Raw genomic sequence first — 26,197 nt, forward strand, 5'->3', positions numbered from 1 at the left:
TGTAGGTGCTATGCAGCCTCATCCATGGTTCTTCTGGAGCGGTGTCAGTGTCGTTAGGCACATTTACTGTTTCAAGTGTACTGAGAACTGACAGTTGGATTTTCTGTGGCACTTCTTCAACAGTTCATTTTCTGGCCATTTTTCCACCTCCTTTTAACTGTGTGTGACAATTTATATTTTAAAGCTGACCTTTTTACAGATACTTCTGCTGTTTATTTCAACTTCATATAGACTGCAGCAGTATTGTCATAAATGAAAGTGACAGAATATACAGTTGATGGCAGTTCACTTTTGCCACTAGCCCAGTGATGATGTCTTTGAATGCAATAATCTGGATTTACAGAAGGGGTTGCAATAGGTTATGTTTGTTTTTAACAAGTGCACACACACACAACACACATTTATTTGTTTAACATAGGTCTTTTTAGTAGAGTATCCACACTATAACTTTATCCATTGTGACCACAGGCTTCCTGTCTGTTGGAGCAGGATACCAAGCACATTGTTACTCTTTACTGTTTAAATCACTGCCACCTACTCTGAGCTCCACCATTATGAAGTATTGGATTATTTTAGAAATTTCAAACTGAGTGAGCCATTTAACTGTTCCCATCTACTTTTAAACTAAATTCAATCATGGTTGTCTCCAGGTGTACGTCTTATTTGTCAGGCTCTGAGAGACTATGTTTACAGTGAATAGCAAATGAAGAATATTTTTATCTGCATTGTATTGTTTTACATTGTATTCTATCAATACAACCGAATGGAAAAAAATGTTTGGTGCTCCAGATCGTGTACACAGTCTAATGACAGGAATTCTGTTTCACCAGAATGATTTAAATCATTTGGTGTAGTTTAGTGCAAATCTCTGTATATTTTAATAACTGATTACTAAATTACACCATTAGGTATAATTCTTAAATAGGTCTACTCAAGATCTGGTCCCTCACTCCACCGTGACACACAAAAAAAAAGAGTAAAACTGAATTAAAAATTCTCTAGGTCATATACAATTATATTGGAATTTACCATATAGTCTGTAAAATGGTTTCAGCAAACACTGCTAGAACTCATTTATGCTTTCTGGTAATGATTCTGTACATTCTGGGGATGGTCAGTAGTATAATTAGTTCACATGCTGCATCATTTAACATTTTAGCACATTCACGATGGATAAATTCAGTAAATCTACCAGATTAAGTTCAGTGATATTTGGCAAATTTTAAACAGCTGCTTTTGTTTGTTTGCTTGTTTTTTAGGATTTGAAGTCCAGTAATCATTTCTTAAATCAATAGACTTACATTGCTAAAATTATTTGTTCAAAACCCACATGCAATCAGGAGCCATAAACAGACCACAATTTCCAGAAGCCAACATTTGGTCCACCAGGTTAAAGCAGGAAGGCGAATGTGAATCTTTCCATTTTTTAAAGAGATTTTTGATCAGTGGAGCTGTTGGTTTAGCCAGTCTTGACAAGGTTTATATAAAAGTATATAGTTTATATCAAATGTGTTGTCAATGCTGACATAAAACAAAATAGTTACAATACTGTGGTGAAAGCACAGCATCCAATCTGATATCAGAATTTGACAGGCCAATATGAAAGAGTAATATGATTGTCTTTTTGAGCTCTTTATACATGCCTGCAGCTTCATTCTTTGCTCAATGCACTACTGCAGTAATCCTTGATGCTGTACAGAAGCCGATACAACTTTATCCATGAGGAGGCCCATAAATCACGGCACAGTACAAAGGAGGTAAAAACCATAAATGCTTTAAAGTAGCACTCCCTCTTCCTTGCTTGTACATGTAAGCCATGCAGTATGCACTAACCCAGGGATGCAAATTTCATACTGTTGTAAATGATCTATACACATTCATCTCTTTTTACTTATTCTCTGCTGTATTAATATCAGAGAACACAAGAAAACACATTGCATTTATAGGCATGAAGCAGAAAAAAAGCCCTTCTGTGTGAGCGGGTAATTTTGGGCCATTAGAATAAAAAGAAAAAACATTCTTTCCATCAATTTTTTAAAATCACTTACCCAATTCAGGGTCACAGAGGTCATTTGCTATGTCACAGATTATGTCCAATTTTGATGAAAAGTCTGAGCAGACCATAACCATTGCATATTGGATCAAGAGTTTATTTTATATACTGTTGGTGCGCAAATGTCTGCAGTCAAGAAATTAAGAAGTAATGCTTCCCTCTTTATTATTACCTTTTTCAAGTAAACGCGTACACCAAGATTTAAATATACTGTATCCAAAATTAACACTACAGTATGTAATACACAGAAAGAAGAAAATAGACAAGACCATTATTTGAATCCACAATACAGTACAGCTTTTATTCACTGCATCACCATTATCATTCTTGAAACAATACATCAGGATTTCTTTGTTGTAACATCTGTTTATATACGTTTAAGATACCATCAGGATGAATTACAAACGTGTCAATGTGAAAGTGATGTCAAAACACAAGGAAGAAAATTAATATTTCATCACATCCTTAGTATGAAGCCAGCTGATTGTTTGCTTATATTTACAGTATAAAATATACAGTATATGTCATTGAATGTGCTCTGAATCACTCTTTGTGAATGCTTCATTCTTTTTAATGCTTTCCCTTGATTCATAAATGCCTTTGTGGTTTCTTATTTATATAAAGGACAATGCACTTAAAATAAAATAAAATGAATAAAACAAATGAGCTATCTATTAATCTTTATTGTGTTTAAAAGCGAATAGAGAAAAATAGCTAGTTCCTGGATATTTGCATCCCCTAGGATACTTCTGCATTTGTATGAAGTGATTAGGTTCTTCACTCTGCCTACCTCTGCCACTTGACAAAAGTAAATCTGGTTTTAAAGTCATTCCTAAAAATGTCATACATACAGTACTTCCATATTACCTGTCAGGCTTATATACACTAAGGCTACCAATTTCTTACTAGTCAACAGCACAAGATACCAAGATCAGATCTTACACTTAGCTACATACGTACTTGTAGATCCAACAAAATTCATGCTACACTACATACTGACAAAGTGAGGAAAATTAAAATGTCTTCCTAAATGTATTTACTAAGAAATCATGTGTGCTTGCTATATAATAGGTTGGATTCTCTCTTAAGAATGTCTTTTTATAAAGGTATTTTTTTCACAATGGGCTCAGCCAACAAAAGTATAATTTCTCAGCAAGAGGAATGTAAAAATAATACATAGATGGTAGGAAGTTGACTCATGTTAACATTTTAAGGAAAAAAAAAAAGAAATGTGGGCAGATATTCTGAAAAAAATTACATCAAAATAACACTTTTAAGTCAAGTGCTAGAATTGCCAGCATTCAGCCTTTGCTTTTGAGGTGTGCTTTAAACCTTTAAAAAAAAGATGAATCATACTTTTATCATGCAGGAGGAGATGACAGAGGAGCATGGAATAGTAAACCATAAAGAAAGGGAAAGCGAAAGAAAGAAAAGAGAAAACAAACTTTCTTCACTGTAACTGTATTTACTTTATCACGTGAACAGCTGTCAATTTGCAAATCGATGCACAAAATTAACTTTTCATATACTGATTGACTAAAGCACAACACCTGAATCAGAGTGTCATATTTCTAAGATTTTTTTTAAAAATTGTGAGAAATAAAGGAATGTAGCTAAATATGAGTTAACATGATTTCCTCTATTTGAAAGAAAAAGTAGATAAACATACCATTTTTCTACACTATGCCATACAATGGACTGTTGTCATGAGGAGGTCTGAATTCCATGTCTAGTAAAGACAACAATGGCATCCTCAGATGAGGTATTAAAAGGACTAATTCAATCTCTTTGGTTAGATTGACTGTGTTGATTGTGAAATTTTGCAGTTCACATTGTTCACGGGTGGATAAAATCAGGGCAGAAATGTTAAAAGAGATGGACATTTTACACGGGAAAGTTGGGGCAGGAACTTTGTGAGACATGGGTAGTGATTTATCACCATTTTTAAAAATAAATACAAGAACTTGTTTTCCAAATGCAGAGTGAATGCTGTTTTTGAACTCACCGTTGGCCTCTACAAAAAAATCAAATGAATTTAAAGGAACTCTATCCAAAAAATATTTTTTATGTTATTTACCCCGTGTAGTTTGTAGTGTTGGCTGAGAAAAAAATATTAATTTCATATTGTCATGAAGAATGGAAGTTTGTGACGCAATATAAGTCAATGTCATGATGTTGGACAACAGTAAACTATATAAAAGAAATCTCTGAAATAAAAACTTGCGTTACTCATGTCCCTTAAGCCAGATATGACGCTATCCAGTTGTATGCTCACAACATCCAAATACATGTATTTTTACAAAAGTATTGCTAAATAAGATACTTCCAGAAATCGCTCAAATGAAGTAAAGCAGAAGGTGCTCAGATACAAACAAGTATTTAGAGATAACAGAAACAATACAATTTTGTCCATTCTCTTTAGCAATGTTCAAATCTTCATTTGCATTTGGGTTTTTCAGGAGTCTTGAAAATTTCCAGTCAAATCTGTTGACTTCAAGTATGTGTATGATCTTCCAAAGGCGTAGCCAGGAAGGAATAACTGCAGGTGATAGTAGGTGGCCACTTTCACAAGTTAAGAGTTTAAATATTTTGGCTTCTTGCATGAGCAGAAGAGAGAAAGTCAGAACAACCAAAAATACTTTTACAGCAGAGGCAACATTGCAAGTGTTTCATGGGAGAGTGTCGAAGGAGCAAGAGCTAAATAATCAGATGAATCTCTTAATTTTCCTTTTGATTTGTGTACATGCATGCATCAAAAAAAAGAATATCCAGTTCTAGACAGAAGCACCTTAGAGGACTAGGAGAAGAGTGAGGCAAGCTATTTAAGCATATTATAAAGAGAAATCTTTGATGAATTGTGGTATGCTCATATACTTTTTGAAAACAGCATTTTTGACATTTTAACTCAATAAGTAAATGTATGCAATTTCACAACCTTATTATGCATACACAATTATAGATCTATGACCCATGGTTTTCTGTGTTTTTGGATTCTTTTTCATTCAAAGAAGAATTTGACTATCTACATTATATTACACTCAGATAAACAAAGAACTTTCTCGTTTTTACTCGTGACGAAGCCATGTTCATGTGCTATGGGAATTTCTGAGTTAGGTCTCTCCTTCCAATATTGTTGTGTTCATATGAGCTTTGGTTAGCATTTTGGGAGCAATGCAAAATTATTGTTGTTTTGCTACTTGATCCATATACAAAAAACATCTAAAGATAAGCTCTAATTTTTTCATGGAAACAAGAAACACACTAAGTACAATAAAAGTGTAATAATATAATAATAATTTAGCCACAAAAATGCCATTTTAGGCTAACCATGTTATTATTTATTTTTTCTTTTATTTTATTGAATTATGTAAAAGATAAATATCATGTCATAATTAGACTAATTTGGGTAACACTGTTTTTTGCAAATTGTCTCACCAGGAGATAACATTTCAAAGGACTTTCCTGTGGAATTTCATATCATATTTTCCACATGTCCCATAGAATATGAATGTTACATTTTCATTCTTTGTCTGATTGAGTTACTTCAAAAATTCTATTTTTCTGTCTTTTTCAATGTTTTGGATAGATATACATTTATTTCAGTTTCGGATTTTTGTTGACTCCACATGCTTCCTATACTATCGGTTTTCTCACTCTGCCATTAAAATATTTTTTCCTGCACTCAGTAAAAGTATAGATCAGCCTCCAGTCGGTGACTTTTTGTCTGTAGCTGCTTTGTATTTGTTCAGCTCAGAAGCTGTGGCTTGAAGCTTGTATTGATAATTTGAAATTGAGAAAACTGCCCTGGGATCTTCTGGTACCCCGTTCCTCTTTCTCAGACAAAGATCACATTGTCTGGAAAAAGTGAATCTTAATCTTCCAGGAGATGTCACTGGGAGGAGAACATGTTTTGTGGTATTAGGAGTTATTTGACCTCTCTCCTCAGATGTCTCTATACTCCTTCCCATGAAGTCACAAGAAGGCAGAATGAACCATGACTATGCATAAACACATACTTGTGTATATATAAATCTGACTAAAGTGGAACTATGAGATTAACTTAGGACATAACCACACTTACAGTTAGATAAGTGAATATAATGTAATAGCTAACCTCAGCACCCTAACCAAAAGTCAAAACAGTGAGCTGTCTCCACAAGAAAGGTTATTCGGGTTATAAGAATTTAGTCTCATCTTCTAATGTGCTGATTCTCCTCTGGCTATCTCAGAGGAGAACTTTTAACCAGAACTGTGTGCTTCTTCAGGGAAAAACACTTTACTTGCACATAGTGAAGGACCAGAGTAAGAAAAAGTGAAGTATCTCTTTAAAGGTTTTATTTTTCACATAAAGCTGAAAAATCCATTCAAGATGATTCTTCTTTCCAAAATACACTCTTAGGTGGAGTCAACAGCACCTTCTATAAGAGCTGGAGAGGTTTTACTACCTGGGCTCAACAGTTGCTCTCTCCAACAGTGGAAAACAGGAGGGTTGCAATTGCTTGGAGAACGATTCTCAAATTAGACTGGGCTATTAGTATCCTCTGCATCATAAACTTGAAGGGTTTGTTTAGGAACAGAAGGATTACATCTGTACACTATGTGACACATTAAGGATTAATTTGTAGGGAAAGATGTGATTCAGGGTCAGTTGTTAGCCTATTCTGAGGAATTCTGAATTGATGGAGTAGAAGATCAAAACAGTTAACAACCAAAAGTATGTGATATGGAACTTATTATATTGGCATATATACATAATACACATTTTGTTATGGGGTGGCACAGGAGTGTTTCCTTACAACTCCAGCCACCAAGATTAAATACTTTCATGTGCATTTTACTTATTTTCTTAATGTCCACTTAATATTGATTTAAAATAAGTTTATGTTTATGTAGGAGTATGCACTGCAATAGGCAGGGTGCCCAACGGTTCTAAATTCATCTCAATAGCAGGTCTCTGCCATTGTTATTGCCCTCTAAAGGAATTAGTGGATTTAACACTAGAACCCCTGAAGCCTACAGAAAAATTTGCAATCCCGGCCCATCTTAAATGCCTTCGCACCTCTCCGTCAGCATCTTTTATGTTGTAAATGTGTCGATCAGCTCAAGCAGCAAGCACCCCATCAACCCAATACCACCTCCGCAACTCAAGTCGCCATGAAGATTCTCAGTGCTCAAGTGGTTTACCTGGGAGTGAGGTGCCTAGAATTATATAGGGTAAATAATATATTGTTATTTATGACACATACGCTTTATGTGTGTTCGTGTCTGCAAAGATCTGTGTAAACACATCGCTAAAACAGAAACGTTTTCCATGTTTTAGTAATAATTGACAAAATGTAGATATGAAGTGTATAATTTCTGAAGACTGAAGTCCAAATATCAAATAAACACTTTCAAAAAAGGTAAAAGTATAACAAGTGTGCTTTTAGTCAAGAATATAACCAAAGAAAAAGAAGTTGGCTTAGGGTAAGCTACTGACTTATCTGCTTGGGTGGTGCAGCGGTAAGTGTTGCTGACTCATTATCAAGAGGTCGCCGGTTCACTTCCTGCATCCACCAGTTACCATTTTGAGTAGTGGCCTTTCGTTGTCGATGGTAAGTAACACATCAAATGGAATGGTGAACATTAACTTATCTACAAGGAAATTAAACTTTGGTTTATTGAACAGCAAAAAAAAAATTCTTTTTTCAAGCATTTAATTACTTTTTTGTTGAAATATTCTATAAATGCTGTTTAGTAAGAGATGTCACACTATCACTTGTTGCTAACAACAATAAGTATGAAATCAAATTGTTTTTGGGGGCTGGTATACTTTGTTTTAAATTGCTTGGCTTAAAAGCAATAGCTTAAAATAATTGTCCTCACATTTCTGACAAAGATAAAAGCCATGACACCCTACTTATAATAAACTAGGAACGTTCAATGCTATATTTTCTAATTGCTCATAAATGTTATGCATCCAGAATTTAATGATGGATTCAAAGAAGAGTGTAGGTCATGACAAATGATTCAGACAGATATTACCTATAAATGAGAGTATCTGTAATCACAGAGGGCCAGATAATCGAAAACCTTCATATTTTGTCCCAGAAGGCACTCTTTATAATCATTCTTTGTCATGATATAAAGGATGCTTTTTACTTTATATTTTTTTAAAACTTTAATCATTTAAAAAGTATACATTCCAAAGATATTCTGTTTCTGTTTCTTTGCTAAGTGTAATGTCATGAAGTGGAGAAGCCTAACCTAGCAACAACACTTTAAGACAGGAATTAACTCTGATTAAGCTGATAATCCATCGTAGGACACACTCACACACAGTACACACACTTACTCATAATTATAGTTGCAAAACAGGAATCAAACACCTGCAAAAACAGGGAAATGATACAAACTGCATACTGAATGCATGTCAGCATGTAACTAAACTGAGATAAAAATACCATTAAGGCAATCATTCCATCTGAACCCTACTATTCCACTTAATGTTCAGCATAGGTTATGCTGAGATTTTTTTAAGATGAAGTAATTGTTTAAAGTGATAACAAATATGATACATGTATATAGTGTATAACAAATATGATATATGTAGATAGTTTTAGACATAAATTAAAATTCTAGCAGTCCATTTTATGAGCTTGCTTAATTCAAATGTAGGGCCATTTCAGAAAATATGGCAGCCTATTCCAACAGCTCTGGATGTGAAAGACGAACAATTCCTGAAAATGACATCAGTTCAGCAGAGGACACTCTCACACACACCAGAAATCACCCATATAAAGTGTATTTACATACAAAACCAGGATAAGGCGAGTAGGCAGAAACCTGACTTCTTAAAAATCCGATTGCAGAGCTCTCCTTTGGCAAAATATTCAATTGGCATAGGATTACGCTAAACGAAGATATTGTTGACTGCCAGGAATCCAAAAGCATGCCTTTTGAGCAGTATGGGAAGTGTTACTTCTAAATGTAGCTTAGTTACTTATTATAAAATGAAAAGCGTTACAAACACTGTGTTACTTTTGTCTTAGCTTTACTATGAAAAAAATCACAATGGCCAGCATTTGTTATTAAATTCTAAGCTCATATTTTAACCTTTGAAAGTGCCCAGAAACATAGCTAAACATTAAACTGTTCTTGTGTTTAATAAATACATGTAATCCTTCATATACTTTGAAGTAAATTACACTCACCACCTTTTTACATTCTCCACTTGAGTTACTAATGATTTGCAGTAAGAACACTGGTCAGTATACCACCAGATCACACTGTTTCAACATATCTACATCAAATAGGGACATAAAAACTAAACTGACACATTAATATGTTTGTTAGTATGCAGCACACTATTTACTGGTTGTCTGTTTGATTTAGCCCTGCAAAGGAGCAGCACACTAGTAACATGTGCTTCTTGCTTTACACCCCATGCTTCTCGGATAGTAATAACACAGGTATTTTTACTTCAGAAATATGAATTGCATTAGGTTACACATTACTTTAAAAAGTAAACAGACTATTTAATTGACATTCATTTTAACATAATTACTATATATATGACAAATAAATATTGTATATATTGTGGTCCCCGGCCCAGGAGGACAAGAGGAGGGCTTTTGCCTCCGCCAGACCGCGAGGGGGCGTCCGTCCTGATTATGTTGGGGGCCTCGGGTAAAGGGCTTGGAAGCCCAGCCCTGTAGGGACCCGTGGCCACCGCCAGGCAGCGCCCCAGTGCCTGATTATCCCGGGAAGACGACAGGGGACACCCGGACGGCTTCCGGGTGCGCAGCCGGCACTTCCGCCACACGGGGGTGTGTCCGCGGGAGATTGCCAGGAAGCAGCTGGAGCCCATCCAGGTTCCTATAAAAGGGGCCGCCTCCCTCCAGTCATGAGCGGAAGTCGGGTGGAAGAGGACGGAGCTGGAGTGAGGACTGGAGGCGGCCAGGAGAAAGAGAGGCACAGGACTGTGTGGCCTGGACATTGGGGGAATCGGTGCTCGAAGCACTGGGGATTGTGACTGCACTAATTTGTAAATATTGTACAAATAAACGTGTGTTGGGTGGAACTATGTTGTCCGTCTGTGTGTGTCCGGGCCAGCGTTCACAATATATATATATATATATATATATAAACTGCTCAAAAAAATTAAAGGAACACTTTGAAAACACATCAGATCTCAATGGGAAAAAGAAATCCTCCTGGATATCTATACTGATATAGACTGGGTAATGTGTTAGGAGCGAAAGGATGCCACATCGTTTGATGGAAATGAAAATGATCAACCTACAGAGCCCTGAATTCAAAGACGCCCCAAAAATCAGAGTGAAAAATTATGTGGCAGGCTAGTCCATTTTGCCAAAATTTAATTGCAGCAACTCAAAATTGTACGCAGCACTTTGTATGGCCCCTGTGTTCTTGTATACATGCCTGACAACATCGGTGCATGCTTCTAATGAGATGACAGATGGTGTTGTGGGGATCTCCTCCCAGATCTGGACCAGGGCATCACTGAGCTCCTGGACAGTCTGAGGTGCAACCTGGTGGCATTGGATGGACCAAAACATAATGTCCCAGAGGTGTTCTATTGGATTTAGGTCAGGAAAGTGTGGTGGCCAGTCAATGGTATCAATTCCTTCATCCTCCAGGAACTGCCTGCATACTCTCACCACATGAGGCCAGGAATTGTCGTGCACCAGGAGCCACTGTACCAGCATAGGGTCTGACAATGGGTCCAAGGATTTCATCCTGATACCTAATGGCAGCCAAGGTGCCTTTGTCAAGCCTGTAGCGGTCTGTCTGACTCTCCATGGATATGCCTCCCTAGATAATCATTAACCCACCACCAAACTGCTCATGCTGAATGATGTTACAGGCAGCATAATGTTCTCCATGGCTTCTCCAGACCCTTTCACTTCTGTCACGTGCTCAGGGTGAACCTGCTCCCATCTGTAAAAAGCACAGGGCACCAGTGGTGCATCTGCCAATTCTGGTATTCTATGGCGAATGCCAATCGAGCTGCATGCTGCTGGGCAGTGAGCTCAGGGCCCATTAGAGGACATGGGGCCCTTGGGTCACCCTCATGAAGTCTTTCTGGTTGTTTGGTCAGAGACATTCACACCAGTGGCCTGCTGGAGGTCATTTTGTAGGGCTCTGGCAGTGCTCATCCTGTTCCTCCTTGCCCAAAGGAGCAGATACTGTTCCTGCTGATGGGTTATGGACCTTCTATGGCCCTCTCCAGCTCTCCTAGAGTAACTGCTTGTCTCCTAGAATCTCCTCCATGCCCTTGAGACTGTGCAGGGAGACACAGCAAACCTTCTGGCAATGACACGTATTGATGTGCCATCCTGGAGAAGTTGGACTACCTGTGTAACGTCTGTAGGGTCCAGGTATTGCCTCATGGTACCAGTAGTGACACTGACTGTAGCCAAATGCAAAACTTGTGAAGAAACAGTCAGAAAAGATGAGGAGGGAAAAATGTCAGTGGCCTCCACCTGTTAAACCATTCCTGTTTTGGGGTCATCTCATTGTTGCCCCTCTAGTGCATCTGTTGTTAATTTCATTAACACCACAGCAGCTGAAACTGATTAACAACCCCCTCTTCTGCTTAACTGACCAGATTAATATCCCATAAGTTTCATTGACTTTATGCTATACTCTGATTAAAAAGTGTTCCTTTATATATGAGCAGTATATATATATATATATATATATATATATATATATATATATATATATATAGTGAAGAAAAGACAACACTCATACTGAATTCCAACACAAAATAAGGTCAGCAGTTTTAAAAAACATAAGACATTGAAGGGTAGGCAGACGGACAGTTTATAGTGGACCGGAAATTATAACGTGGAATGCTGGGTAAATCGTGGTGGTGGATGGGAGTGTGACGTCATCTTTGAGGAAGCAGAGGGAATAAGGGAACCTGGAACTGGTGCAGCTCTGTGAAATGTCTGGGTGAAGTTATGGCGACGGCATCTCGGTCTTTCTAAGGAAACAAAGAGAGAGAGGTCAGTATGCTGCCATTGTCCCCTGGCACGGTTTTCCGTGGTGCAAATCGGGTCTTTAATATACATACACACACACACACACATTTATAATATACCTGTATAGGCACTGTTGTATGCCACAAGGTGAAGCAAAAGTGCATGCACCTGATGAGCCCAAAAAAGGGCAAAACAAGTGTCTGTGTCAAAAAATTTGTGCTCTTTACATTGTTCTTTTAAGTAGTTTGCTATATTTTTTTGAAGGATGACTCACTGTTGCCACACAAGTTAGATTTCATGTGACTTTGGTGGGCTTGCTGTTTTTCTCCCCCATGGGTGGTTCTGAAGCTGTTCATTTGAATGATGGAATGGCAGCTCTTACTAATGGTGACTAACTATTGTGCAACTGTTGCTCTGTTACAATATGTTGCATGCAAAGTACTGTATAATTTTAATTTACATATTTATTTATTTCCTTGTATTTTTTTCAACTGTCTGGAGGCCCCATGCATGTCCAAATTTGATTGAATTAGGTACACATGGCAATAAACTTGACTTAAATTGGACATTCTAGCATGCATTCAGACTAGACAGCAACATAGTGTGAAGTTTAACTGCTTACAGGAATACTTATTGACCAGCAGAGGAAACTAGCATCACAGCAGGATGTCATTCAAAACTCAATAGCTCATAATATAAGCCCTATTGTTGGGTTTGAGGTTCTCCAGACTGGTAGGGGGTGATGTGTTGCAGCCTCACAGGAATACTGAGGAGGATAACCAACCTGGCCCTCTTTCGTACATGTCTGTAGTGAGGCTATTGTGCAGGAATCTCTGGTGCTGCTAGAGGGAGTTTTACCCATAGGGCATCAGAGATTAATGATATCTGCTGGGACCCCAGGTGTGCTTACAGCAGGTTATCCATCTGTAGACTGGGGCATGACATAAAACGGTCTTGCTTTCTTTGATCAGGGAGCTTTGAGTTGGGAGGCAGTTCACAGCAAGAGCTCTGCTGGTCAGATGGAGGAAGGAGAGCCAAAGTAGTGGAAGGTGAGCTGGGGAAACTTGTTAGCCGGGTTCACTGCCATTTAGTTAGGCAATGGGGGCAGAGGTGCTTATTATTTTCTGTCTTTTACTGCAATTTGCTGTTCCCCTGACTTACTTATTTAGATTTTGTTATTAAAGCCTTTTTTTGCTTTCAGTCATTTTTGAGATTCCTGTGTTTGTATTTGGGGTTGTGAGACATCCACTACAGCCAAGAAGAATGTACTGATCCTACAAGCTTTGTAACCAAAATTTTCCAGAATCACTTTTACATAACAATACTCTGCGGCATTTTTTATATAAAATTCTGGTGCAGTCATGCCAAAATTTTCCTTTATATGTCCAGAATTCTCTAGTGCTAGTTAAAATCAACTTACATAACAAATAACACGTGTCTCTTTTCTTCTGACTACTGAGATCTGCAATTTCATGCACCGTTCACATCACAAAAAAATCAGTCAATGAATGGCATGCTGGGGCCTGGTTTGTTTCAACTGACATCATATCATTGTGATTCCTTCTGACATCATCGTCATTTGATAAAATGCAGTAAAATTGATTTAAAAATTAAGCTGAAAGCCACATAAACACTTGTTGTACAGGAAAATATACTACAGTACCTAAGAACACCCTAAATCGAAACAGTAACATGTCATGGTTAAAATCAATCAGCTTTGTGGTGAAAAATGGCAAGCCACAATTATACATAAAAAACACACAGACTACACACAATGCACATCTCAAACACAACAGGGGTGGTCCAGTTACACACCTAACCACCGTACACCTAAGTATTTGGTGGACAGCATGAGGCCAACAGACAATTGCAAAAAGGATTTTCTAAATACCTGCTCTTTCCCCTCCAGAACTCTATGCATCTTTGAAACAGAGTTATCATACTGCAGCCTTCATTTTCACGCAGCGAGAGGAGCACATGTAAAGGCTTTGTCACATTATGTGACTTTTCCAGCGAATTTCAGTCATAGCCTTCATTAATATATTTTTAGAGAGTCAGAGGCAGTTCACAGCATGCTTCCATGAAGTCCATTGTATAATGTAGTATATACCCCATGACTCACTCCAACTAGTTTGTGTCTCCCTCCGATAAATTTAAACAGGTTTGATTTTGTCTTTAGTCATGGGGCGGGCTTTGAATGTATGCGCGCTGACAACCAATGAATGCTCATTTGGAAGCACAATGAATATAATCAAGTGATGAGGAGTAAGAAACACGGGGGCTTTGGACCACACAAACAGAAGAGAAATTCATCTGTCTTATATTACATGTTTTAAATACCATGGAAGAATGGAAAAAAAGAAAACAAAAAATAGTCAATGATTGAGGCTGGACTCACCAAAGCTGTTAACCCTTCGTACAGCACTGTCATGAAAAGGAGCAAGCATGACAGCACTAGAACATTGACACTCAGTCTGTAAAGTAGGCATGCCCAGTGATTTCCAGGCATTTAAACTTACATCAGCAACTTTAGCCAGCAAATCTGACATACCCTACAACTAATAGTCATGTAATGTGACTTCCATGATGGCTTTTTTAAATTTAGCATCGTTGGCTGGTCCATTTCAGTACTGGGTGAAGATCAAGATGCCATTCAGCTCCATTCTGGTCAGAGTAATGTATTGTGCTCGATAAATTCTTAATATTGATCTGCCTTTTTTTCCCAAAAGTAGTGTGGAAGCCTTTAAAGTATGAAATGGTACTGAACTTTTCATTACTCTTTGCTGGTTGTACTGCAAAAAACTAAGAGATGTTATAAACATTTTAGTAATGTTTTAAACTATTGAGGGAAGTCCATCCATCCATTTTCCAACCCGCTGAATCCAAACACAGGGTCACAGGGGTCTGCTGGAGCCAATCCCAGCCAACACAGGGCAGGAACCAATCCCAGGCAGGGTGTCAACCCACTGCAGGACACACACAAACCCACCCACACACCAGGGCCAATTTAGAATCACCAATCCACCTAACCTGCATGTCTTTGGACGGTGGGAGGAAACCCACGCAGACACTTTGAGAACATGCAAACTCCATGCAGGGAGGAACTAGGAAGCAAACCCAGGGCTCCTTACTGCAAGGCAGCAGCGCTACCACTGCGCCACCATGCCGTCCTCTATTGAGGGAAGTTTATTGGTTATTTTGCTCAACATCTAGTGAGGCTGTGATCAACTGGTGTTATAATCCTCATTGTGTTTTAATTTCTTTAACATTGTTTTATATAATTTCTTCCCTTGGGGAATTTCTTAAGTGATTCTATCATTAGTGTTTTCATTTGAACACCATTTAAAATAGCAAAAATATCCTTTTATTATCCAACCCGCTATATCCTAACACAGGAATCTGCTGGAGCCAATCCCAGCCAACATAGGGTGCAAGGCAGGAACAAACCTCAGGCAGGGCGCCAGCCCACCGCAGGGCACACACACCAGGGACAATTTATGATCGCCAATGCACCTAACCTGCATGTCTTTGGACTGTGGGAGGAAACCCACGCAGACACGGGGAGAACATGCAAACTCCATGCAGGGAGGACCTGGGAAGTGAACCCAGGTGTCCTTACTGCAAGGCAGCGGCGCTACTACAGCGCCACTGTGCCGTAGCCAGAATATTTGTTTATCTTTTTTGTGACGCAATTCTAGTTACATTTATTTGCAGAATTGCAAGTGTACTGCATGTGACATCATTGCCATAGTGGCACATAGGGCAGAATTGTGTACTTCCCGATCATCAAGTTTCATGGATCACTACTTTGATCATTGGTACATAAACTTCTCTCATTTTCACTTACTGTATAAAGAATCTTTGTGCCTGAATTTTGGCAATGATTTAGCTTACTGTTTAGGGTTATATGAAAGTTACGACCAATCATTACTTAAGGAAATTGATTTGCTTAGCAATTACGTCTCATCTTCTGGTCCTTCCATTTAAAAAACGTATCTCTCTCTCTGTCTCGTGTAGAAAGAATAAATGGCCCTTAACACTGAAGGCCCACTGCCATGGACTATACTGAATTATCAAATTGTGATATAAGCAAAGCATTTCTTCTCTTGTTTGTACAAAATACAGATGTTTAAGTGGAAAATGCCTTACATCTTTATTTTCAGAATAGGTTTTCTTTATTCTAGCAATGAAAGCACACATTTAACAGTGACTGTTATAGCTGAATAGATACCTGACAAGTAAAACAATCCAATTCAGATTTTGACACCCATCCATACTTGGTCCAGAAGGTTCCAGATATTGTGTTTTCCACAGTTCTTGGAATTAATGTTGGTTACTGAATCATTTCTAGTTCATGTACACTTTTTCTAAAAAGAAAGACGGTAAATATTGTATACCAGAGTTAAGCCACTATATTGGCAACAAATAAGAGCCTATGTATACTAAGGATACAAAATAAATCATTTAAGCCCTTACTCTACAGCTATACTTAATGTACCTGAAGAAGAAGAAGAGCCTTTAACAAATTTTCAGGTCCCAGTCCCATCAAGCACTAGTGTCATTTTTTCATTTCCATTCTGGCACTGCTACTGATACATTCAGGATGACACCTTTCTAGCTACTTGGAGTCACTGGGGCAGTGAGCTAAGGAATTCCCGATTTCTTACCACCACCTCCCTTGGGCAGCTCCTAGTCAATTATAATCTGCCCCTGAGCTCTTTAACATTAAGGTTTTAAAAGATGAAGTTCAGATTTAAAGCCCTGATCTCCCGACTACATGACCTTTACAAATTGTACTGAATCTTTACATCTACAGTTTTGATTATTCTTCTGCTTTTTTTCATTCTTTAATTTCATTTAGTATGTCACTTGTGAATGTTATATTGATAATTTGTTTTTGTTTTATCACATAACTCACATAAGCTGCATTTTAAGAATAAATTATAAAATGTAAACAAAAAAATAATAGGGCTTAATAGCAAGAACTGGATTTTCACATCAACAGAATGTATACGTGTTCTCAGCACATACTCCCAACCTCTAGTTCTCTCTCTCTCTCTTATATATATATATATATATATATATATATATATACAGGTGCCGGTCATAAAATTAGAATATCATGACAAAGTTGATTTATTTCAGTAATTCCATTCAAAAAGTGAAACTTGTATATTAGATTCATTCATTACACACAGACTGATGTATTTCAAATGTTTATTTCTTTTAATTTTGATGATTATAACTGACAACTAATGAAAGTCCCAAATTCAGTATCTCGGAAAATTAGAATATTGTGAAAAGGTTCAATATTGAAGACACCTGGTGCCACACTCTAATCAGCTAATTAACTCAAAACACCTGCAAAAGCCTTTAAATGGTCTCTCAGTCTAGTTCTGTAGGCTACACAATCATGGGGAAGACTGCTGACTTGACAGTTGTCCAAAAGACGACCATTGACACCTTGCACAAGGAGGGCAAGACACAAAAGGTCATTGCTAAAGAGGCTGGCTGTTCACAGAGCTCTGTGTCCAAGCACATTAATAGAGAGGTGAAGGGAAGGACAAGATGTGTAGAGAAAAGTGTACAAGCAATAGGGATAACCGCACCCTGGAGAGGATTGTGAAACAAAACCCATTCAAAACTGTGGGGGAGATTCACAAAGAGTGGACTGCAGCTGGAGTCAGTGCTTCAAGAACCACCACGCACAGACGTATGCAAGACATGGGTTTCAGCTGTCGCATTCCTTGTGTCAAGCCACTCTTGAACAAGAGACAGCGTCAGAAGCGTCTCGACTGGACTGCTGCTGAGTGGTCCAAAGTTATGTTCTCTGATGAAAGTAAATTTTGCATTTCCTTTGGAAATCAAGGTCCCAGAGTCTGGAGGAAGAGAGGAGAGGCACAGAATCCACGTTGCTTGAGGTCCAGTGTAAAGTTTCCACAGTCAGTGATGGTTTGGGGTGCCATGTCATCTGCTGGTGTTGGTCCATTGTGTTTTCTGAGGTCCAAGGTCAATGCAGCCGTCTACCAGGAAGTTTTAGAGCACTTCATGCTTCCTGCTGCTGATGAACTTTATGGAAATGCAGATTTCATTTTCCAATAGGACCTGGCACCTGCACACAGTGCCAAAACTAACAGTACCTGGTTTAAGGACCATGGTATCCCTGTTCTTGATTGGCCAGCAAAGTCGCCTGACCTTAACCCCATAGAAAATCTATGGGGTATTGTGAAGAGGAAGATGCAATACGCCAGACCCAACAATTCAGAAGAGCTGAAGGCCACTATCAGAGCAACATGGGCTCTCATAACACCTGAGCAGTGCCACAGACTGATCGACTCCATGCCACGCCGCATTGCTGCAGTAATCCAGGCCAAAGGAGCCCCAACTAAATATTGAGTGCTGTACATGCTCATACTTTTCATGTTCATACCTTTCAGTTGGCCAACATTTCTAAAAATCCTTTTTTTGCATTGGTCTTAATTGATATTCTAATTTTCCGAGATACTGAATTTGGGACTTTCATTAGTTGTCAGTTATAATCATCAAAATTAAAAGAAATAAACATTTGAAATACATCAGTCTGTGTGTAATGAATGAATCTAATATACAAGTTTCACTTTTTGAATGAAATTACTGAAATAAATCAACTTTGTCATGATATTCTAATTTTATGACCGGCACCTGTATATGTATAGCTTTTTCCCAAGCTGCTTCAAATATTCAAAATTTTGTCAGGTTACACTAAATGTTATGGAAAGTTTATTTTTAGGTATTTTTACTGTATATCTTTAACACAGTCCCTAATTTGGATATTAGGCATAGATTCTGAAGCAGCATAATAAAGCTTCATAAATATATTGAATGTATTTCTTAAACGTATATAATAAGAGGCTCAATAAATAAGGTCATAACATCACTTACTTGATATGCACTATTTACCTATTATTGTACTATGTATAAAGTGCATCTTCAGTATTATAAGAGCACATTCTGTTTCAAAATGTTCAATATAATTTCCCCATCCCTTTTCACAATTATTTACATCCATCAGCACTAAAAAACATTTCTTTGTATGGTTAATAACATACTTTTACTAAAATAAGCATGTTTTTGTTTAAATTCAACACATCTGACATGTTTTCCTTTTTTGGGAAAAAAATCACATACCGGAATCATCTGTTTCAACACGTTTTTATCTTTTACAAACAAATGTATTTGTAGCTATAAAAAGGTACAATTCTATGAAAGACAATCAATAAGCGTTAGGCTACTACCACCCATCTTTGTGCCTTTCATTTAATAAAAGCTGGTGATAATGACACAATGCCCTCTTAATGAAGGGGTGTCTCATGACAAGGCAAAATTTCTTTATCCTCTTACATTCACAACAGTAGTCTTGGAACCTACTGTACGTTAAGGAGGACACCTTGCTTACTGTACTGTAGTCTATAAATTGATGCTATGGTTGATAAAGATATTGCCTCAATGATTTAACTGAAATCCTTATTTTGTTGCAACATTATACTAAGTCGATCAAACCTTATTTAAAGTACTTTAACTTGTTTAATGAGACAACTAAGTAGGGCTCAATATCAAAATATAAGAAATGAATTGCAACCTAAATAAGTCACGCCTTGTTTACCCCTTAACAATTCTGCCACTGAAGTATAAAACGTCAGTAAAATACCAGCGCCGAAACCAAATGAAATTGCATTCACAAAAACATCTGATAAGGGCATATTAAAAAAAAAAATTGAATTTGTATGCAGTGGTTGAGGAAGATATCACTTCCACAGCAGCTGATTACATTTTAGTGCAACACGTTGGCATGATGTGGATCCAAGCTTTCTGTGCAGATCTGTGAAACATGAACTGCCACTCCGCATATGACGCAAACGGCAAAGCAACGCGCGATTCCAGCAGCCTGAACGCAGCAGGCATTCATCAAAATTCTGAAGAACCTAAAAATAAAATCCGCTTTGACTCGTGGTTTCAGGGCGTGTACATGCGTGTGAGCCCAACAAGCCCCTGATCACTGATGCGCAGGAGTGTAAGGATTAACGAAATGCAAAACTGAGTTAAAGTCGTTTTTGCGGGTAATATCAGTTGGGGAAACGACAACCAAGTGATAGATTCGTGCAGAGCAGTCCAATAGCTTTGATTATGAGACAGGGAGTGCAGTATTCCTTCTACATATATGACTTCCGATCTGACGTTAATGCATGCTAACTAAAAAAAAGTTAATTGTAGAATCCGAAACTCAGAATTAGTGTTTTCATGTTTGTTTTTTCATAGTCCCAATGCACCCTAACTGATTAGTGTTTTCAGACGCAAAAGGGTGTCGTTAACGAGACGCGCTGCCCTGTATAAGTAGAAAGCATCACTTCAGGCTGAGTAACGGTGCGGCTTTCCCCGTTAGGCGTCTCTGAAAACATGATGGGCAGACGAAAATATTCCCAAAAAATAAAAATTGGACGAAGAGTACACTATAATAAAGAAAAAATGGATAATTATATGTTTTTGATTTTTTTTTCTTTCGGCACAAATTCTATCTTGGAAACAGTTCCAGTCTTCCACTTTTCTTTCTGACACGTACCTTAATTCGCCGCTACGTATCGGGGACGTGTCATTGTGTTATACTCGCTTCTTTCACACAGATTTGTCGCTATTGCAATTCAGCTCGTGTTTGGATTTTGTCACAATTTCTTTTTAAAGTATTATTTCTTTTTTCTTTTCTTTCTTTCTTCTTCTTTTTTTTTTCTTTTTTTTCTTCTTTCTCCCTTCGGAAGGCCGTTGGGTCCCCAGGGAGGATCTTGGCTCCATCCCTGTGCTCTGATTGGACGAGGGTTTCTGAAGCCAGTTTAACCATTCAAGCTATTATTTCTGTGCTGGCTGGATCATTGTGACATTTGAGAAACTGCTTCCATCTGGAAATATATATATATGTAAAGGGGGAAGGGGCAGGCTCTACTTAGTCACCAACGGTATCACCAGTGTAACTGCCTCCAATGATACACGCTTTTTTTCTGAAGTGTGTCTGACAAACGGAGGGAGCAGGAAAGAGAGGCGCATACAGACTAAGGAACAGAGAAAGAATAAAGAGATTGCATTGCTGGATAGATCGGGGGATACTACAATTTGATGTCCTATATTCTCATTTGCCTTTTTTCTGTCTTCTCCATTCCTTTCTTATTCGTACGTATTGATTTCCTACCTTTTGGCTCGGATGACAATCTTGGACCTGGAGTATTAATATACACGACTTGAAGGTGTAGGATGCTCTTCCCTTTTTCCGAAGAGTAACCACCAGAGCCTCTAGTTGCTAATGGGACTGTCCGTTTTCAGTCTGCGGTGGCAAAGCTCTTAATAAATCGTTCTGGAAGGTAAGGAATTTCAATATTTTGATAGCATTCTCTTGGATTCTGTATACTTCTTAAATTTATTTTGCGTTTTTATGTATTTCTTTCTGCTTCTGTTTTGCTTTCTTAGGGTCTTTCAATGGCATTCATCGTTATTTTTTCCTCTGCTGATTAGATTACAACTTTTTAGCAATACTAAGCACGTCAGAAGTCTATAAAATTCCAGGTAATTTAGTGTATACAATATTACGCGAGTAATGAGAAGATACAGAAGCACAACCAAAGGAAAAATAGCAGACGGCAGTAACGTGTGAAGTGTGCAAAAGTCATAATGTGGGCATTCCGCAATCTATATATATAGTGAACCCTTTATAAACGATCCGTCCATCCATTTTCTGAGCCCGCTTTATCCAGTTGCAAGAATTGCTCTATTGATAGAGAAATCCCTGCCGTGTACTACACATTAATAAAAATGAACGCACATCACATCCATTTCTTTCCTTTTTGCCTCATCATTTAGATATTGTGGCACAAAGCAGTCAGTACTGGCCTCTTTATTGATACCTTTACAATATTTAACAAATGGCCAGGCACTAGATAATCTAATCACGCACAATAACCAAAAGTAAGGTTTTTTAATGCACTTAACACTCTGTCGACATGGAGCTAATCTATTGTACTAAAAACTGATGGGAGTATACGTTGGTGTAAAGCAGTACGATTTCTGCACCTTTGCAGAACGTTAGAAAACGCACTTATTCTGTAATCCCTGTATTGTTAGAGGTCATTATGTCTACTTATAGGGCTAACTCGGAGCCAAACTTAATAGCGTCGTGAACATTTGTTTGTATGGAGACATTCCGCTGGATATGCACATATGCCCCGAATGTTTACGTCGTTGTATGTGACTATATGCTGCAGTTCAAAAATGTGTTATTGATGCCCCCAAATATTAATGTTGAAGGACTACAAAACTATACACTGCTGATAACGCATTATTTCACACGACCGCCTTATACCGTTATGAAAAAGGCCTCTAAAGTTCCCGAAGGTCTGAAAAATAGTAAAATACGCGCGTCGATCAAGGTTTACGGATTCCTTCTTGTGTTTTGCCGCAGTTTTGTAATTTTAGCATATATGTATGTGCAACTAATATCTTTTTCACAAAGCTATCTTATGGAAAACTCACAGACATCATTGTTGATCACAGAAGACGCCAAAAGCCTGCGTAATATTAAAAACTTTTCTATATTGTCGTAAACGTATGCGGTAAAAGTCATCAGTACATTGCATTAAACACATACGCAGGGCACCCAGTATTTACATGTGTAAAATGGCTCATCTGTAACTGGAGCCCCTTTGATTTTATTTCATCCAATATGTTAGTCTTGTTTTCTCCCTCTCTCCAAAGGATTATTCTTCTGAAAGCCGCTTTTGCCATGCTGACGTGTTTCAGTGAAGCGACAATACCTATGCTAGTCTATGCAAAGATAATGAACAACAATCAACGTATCGTTGCCCGATCTCACGTATTTAGCATTGCCTTGTAATAAAAGGGAAAATTCAGTTCTGAGACAAAGGCAATTGAAAAAGTATAATTGGCTTATTTGTGATCGATATTACTGCATATCAAAGATACAGTTTTGAAACGATTCGGGGCATATGTCGCCCAAAGATGGTAATTATAAGCAAAATCCCCTGTATGTAGTCTCACATTATGTCATAGGTAATTGCTTGCTAATTACACATTCTCGTCGAACTGACTGGAGCTCATTTCTTATGTAAATTCATATATCTATTCCTGATCACTGCATATTCCGGCTAATTGCAGTAAACTGTCAGGCAAATTGATTATGCAATTAACGGGTGAGGATTCACTGTGTGTGTGCTCCTGTGTGTTAGTTAAACTACCATCTTATCCTGGTTTAGTTTACTGCTTGCACCTCGAGCCAATCTGTACGTCACACTTTCTCCGAAGATTATACCGAGTCTACAATGTGTTGTATACAAAGGCGGAATGGTCAGAGAGCCCGAGGGGAAAATCCTGTGTTTATCTGCTTTGCTTCCACCTCCATATTTGAGTACGCTGCCATTTAGCTGGTGTTCTAAGTTATCTTTCTAGGAGCAGAAGCAATTGCTTCATGAAAATTTCATAACACATATGTAAGACTCCGCCGCGTCGTTTCATTCTTGCTTGCATCCAAAATGTGCAGCTGTACAGAATTCTGATATCCGGCAACGGTCAGTTGTTTGATGGGGGTGAGGAATTCTAATTAAGAATTCTGGATAACGCATAAGCGAATTAATACACCATTGAAGTTTTCCCGACTCTTTGTGCTTAAAAAAGACGCTTTTGTGTGAACTATAAAGTGACGCATCAGCAGCTCCAAGTAAACAGCATTGTTTTCTTGCCCTTGATGAGAAGCACAGCCGCTGCTGTGTTTTGGACGTTCTCTTCTCGAATCTGTCTGCTTATAATTGCGCTCGCTTGGATGAGCGTCTTGCTTCTACCTTTGTTCGTCAGTTGATGGCGAATTTTCTTGCGTGAACAGCATTACAAACCATCCATGGAGCGATATGGAAACTATTTCCTTGTAAATGCATTCCTAGTTATGGAAAAGAAGTGGCTGTAAATGTCTTTTTAGACATCAATAAATAGCGAAAAGTTACTATTTAGGTGCGTCGAACGTACTGATTGTTGCGCGGAAAAATGACATAAAGCAACGCCTTACTGTGATTGTATGCCCACATGTTGATTATTTGGTGCAATCGATCCCTCCTCCTTCGTCCTCTTCCCTTTAAGTGCGCGCACCTATTTTCCACTTCGGCGCTTTCGGTTGCTGTACCGGTAGTATGGCTTCGCTAGAGGGGGCTCTTGCTCTTTCGAGAATCGAGGCCTGCCTTCTGGCACATGTGGCTCTACTCCCAGAGGGGCATTCAAAAAGATGGAGCGCTACCACCGGTGTTGCCCGAAGTCTCCCGGGACGCAGAATTCAATCTTGCCGTGGCTCAGGCTAATGCTCTGGCAGTTTGTCAGGATTAACATATTTCTAGTCACTGGCTTCTGTTACCTTCAGTGTCACATTACCACTTTGGACTGCAAGAAAAAAAAAGTTTAGAAAAAAGGAAAAAGCGTCTGAACTGGAGTGTGCCATGTATATGGATGGCACGTCAACGTGCGATGGAAAAAGGACACCCTATAGTTTAGAACTGAAGATATAATCATTTTTAATATAATCAAGAGACATTTACTATTTAAAAATAACACGGTGTGGCGGATTTCACGTTCCCACCGGCATTTTTTTTTTCAGTATTTTCTTGACGAATGATCTTTTGAAAAGAGATATATAAAATAAAGCCTGGCTAACTCTCTTCTAATCTGAGCACCGTTGATACAAATATGAAGCTTGCTTTTATTAAAACTTTTTACAGTTCTACAAGACATCTGGTCTGAATTTCATTTTTGCTGAAGTTCTTTTCCGTAGATAAATAAAGCATTCGATAGCTTTCTGACCTAGTTGTATTACAATTTTACCAAGAAATTCTTCCTAGAAAATTAGCTCAGACCTAAGCAGCTTTAAAAAGATTGTGTAAATATACTGTAATTCAGTAAAGCTGGTTACTCAAGAAACAAGTCATAAAGCGTAATGCTAGGCATATGCTAGGTTAAGTGGAAAAATAAGGAAGCACTCAGCCAGAAATGAAAATGTATATAAAACTTAATCAACCAAAACAATTCTAGTCTGTCACAGCCTTTCCTTTCATTGCTTTAAATGATATATACTCATGTATAAAAAGAGAACCTTATTTTTATACTTGTAAAATTAAATTACCTATATGTTAAAGAATTTCTTCTTTAAAATATTTTGTTTATAGTATTATAAAAAGCGTATGCAGTATTCAATTGTAACTAATTAAAAACAATGACAAAAATGTATTAACAGATATTGAATGCAATTTTGCTGAAGTGTTATATATTGCTTTAAATATATATTTTTTAAAAGCTTTAAGTACAGAAATCCCTCCAATACACCCTGTACTACACTGGGTTTTAGCTTATTAGGTGTTCTATTAGCCTAATAAATTCAGAATTCAATTGCAGTAGAATGCTGCTTATCATAGGAACCACTCAAATGTGTCTCACTGTGGGAAGTTCTCATAATATGGCTGTCGGAGAAACGTCACTCATTTTGGTGGCATTCCCCCTCTGCAAAAGCGGGTCCCTTAAACCTTTTGTACAGATCCACTTTATATTTTGAAAACTGCTCTTCCACTACATTCATTGTGTAGTGTTTTTTTTTTTCAAATTCAGCATAAAACTATGTATCTATCCATAGGGATATTCACTCCATTAATTTATTCTGAATTTGCTTTTTATTGCTTTGCAATGCTGCTCATTATGAGAAATACCACAAAAATATAAAAAAGTTCATTGTTTCTTTATACACCGTATGATCATAGTTCAATCATTTACCAACCAAAGTTAGGAAAAAAACACAAAAAAATGTTTACTGTACAGGTATTCATGCAAACGTATGCTTTGGAGATACGTATGAATTAGATATTCATTTTACTGAATAGAAAGTTTGTTTAACTTTGACTTAGCTTACTGAGCAAGGTAACATATTGGCTAAATAGAAAGACCTCCATATTGGACAAATGCTTCTATTGTTCATGAAGTATTTCTTTTAGTACCTGTTCAGTAAAAAGGCTAAATATGATAATTTAAAAAATTCTGCACATGTCACAGTCAAGTCATGTTTTAGTGATTTTAAAAGTGAGTACTACAGCAA

The 26,197-nt window shown here is 37.8% G+C and overlaps 1 protein-coding gene across 1 annotated transcript in view; it reads left to right on the top strand.

Moving 5' to 3' along the window:
- Positions 1–20,975: 20,975 nt before the first annotated feature.
- Positions 20,976–26,197, top strand: part of cdh11 (cadherin 11, type 2, OB-cadherin (osteoblast)) — a 131,440-nt gene continuing 126,218 nt past the window's right edge. The window contains exon 1 of the mRNA XM_039763113.1: positions 20,976–21,428. The gene's annotated coding sequence lies outside the window, so the exon portion shown is untranslated. The remainder of the gene's footprint in view (positions 21,429–26,197) is intronic.

This window comes from Polypterus senegalus, chromosome 9 (assembly GCF_016835505.1).
Source record: "Polypterus senegalus isolate Bchr_013 chromosome 9, ASM1683550v1, whole genome shotgun sequence".
Classification (NCBI taxonomy): Eukaryota; Metazoa; Chordata; class Cladistia; order Polypteriformes; family Polypteridae; genus Polypterus; species Polypterus senegalus.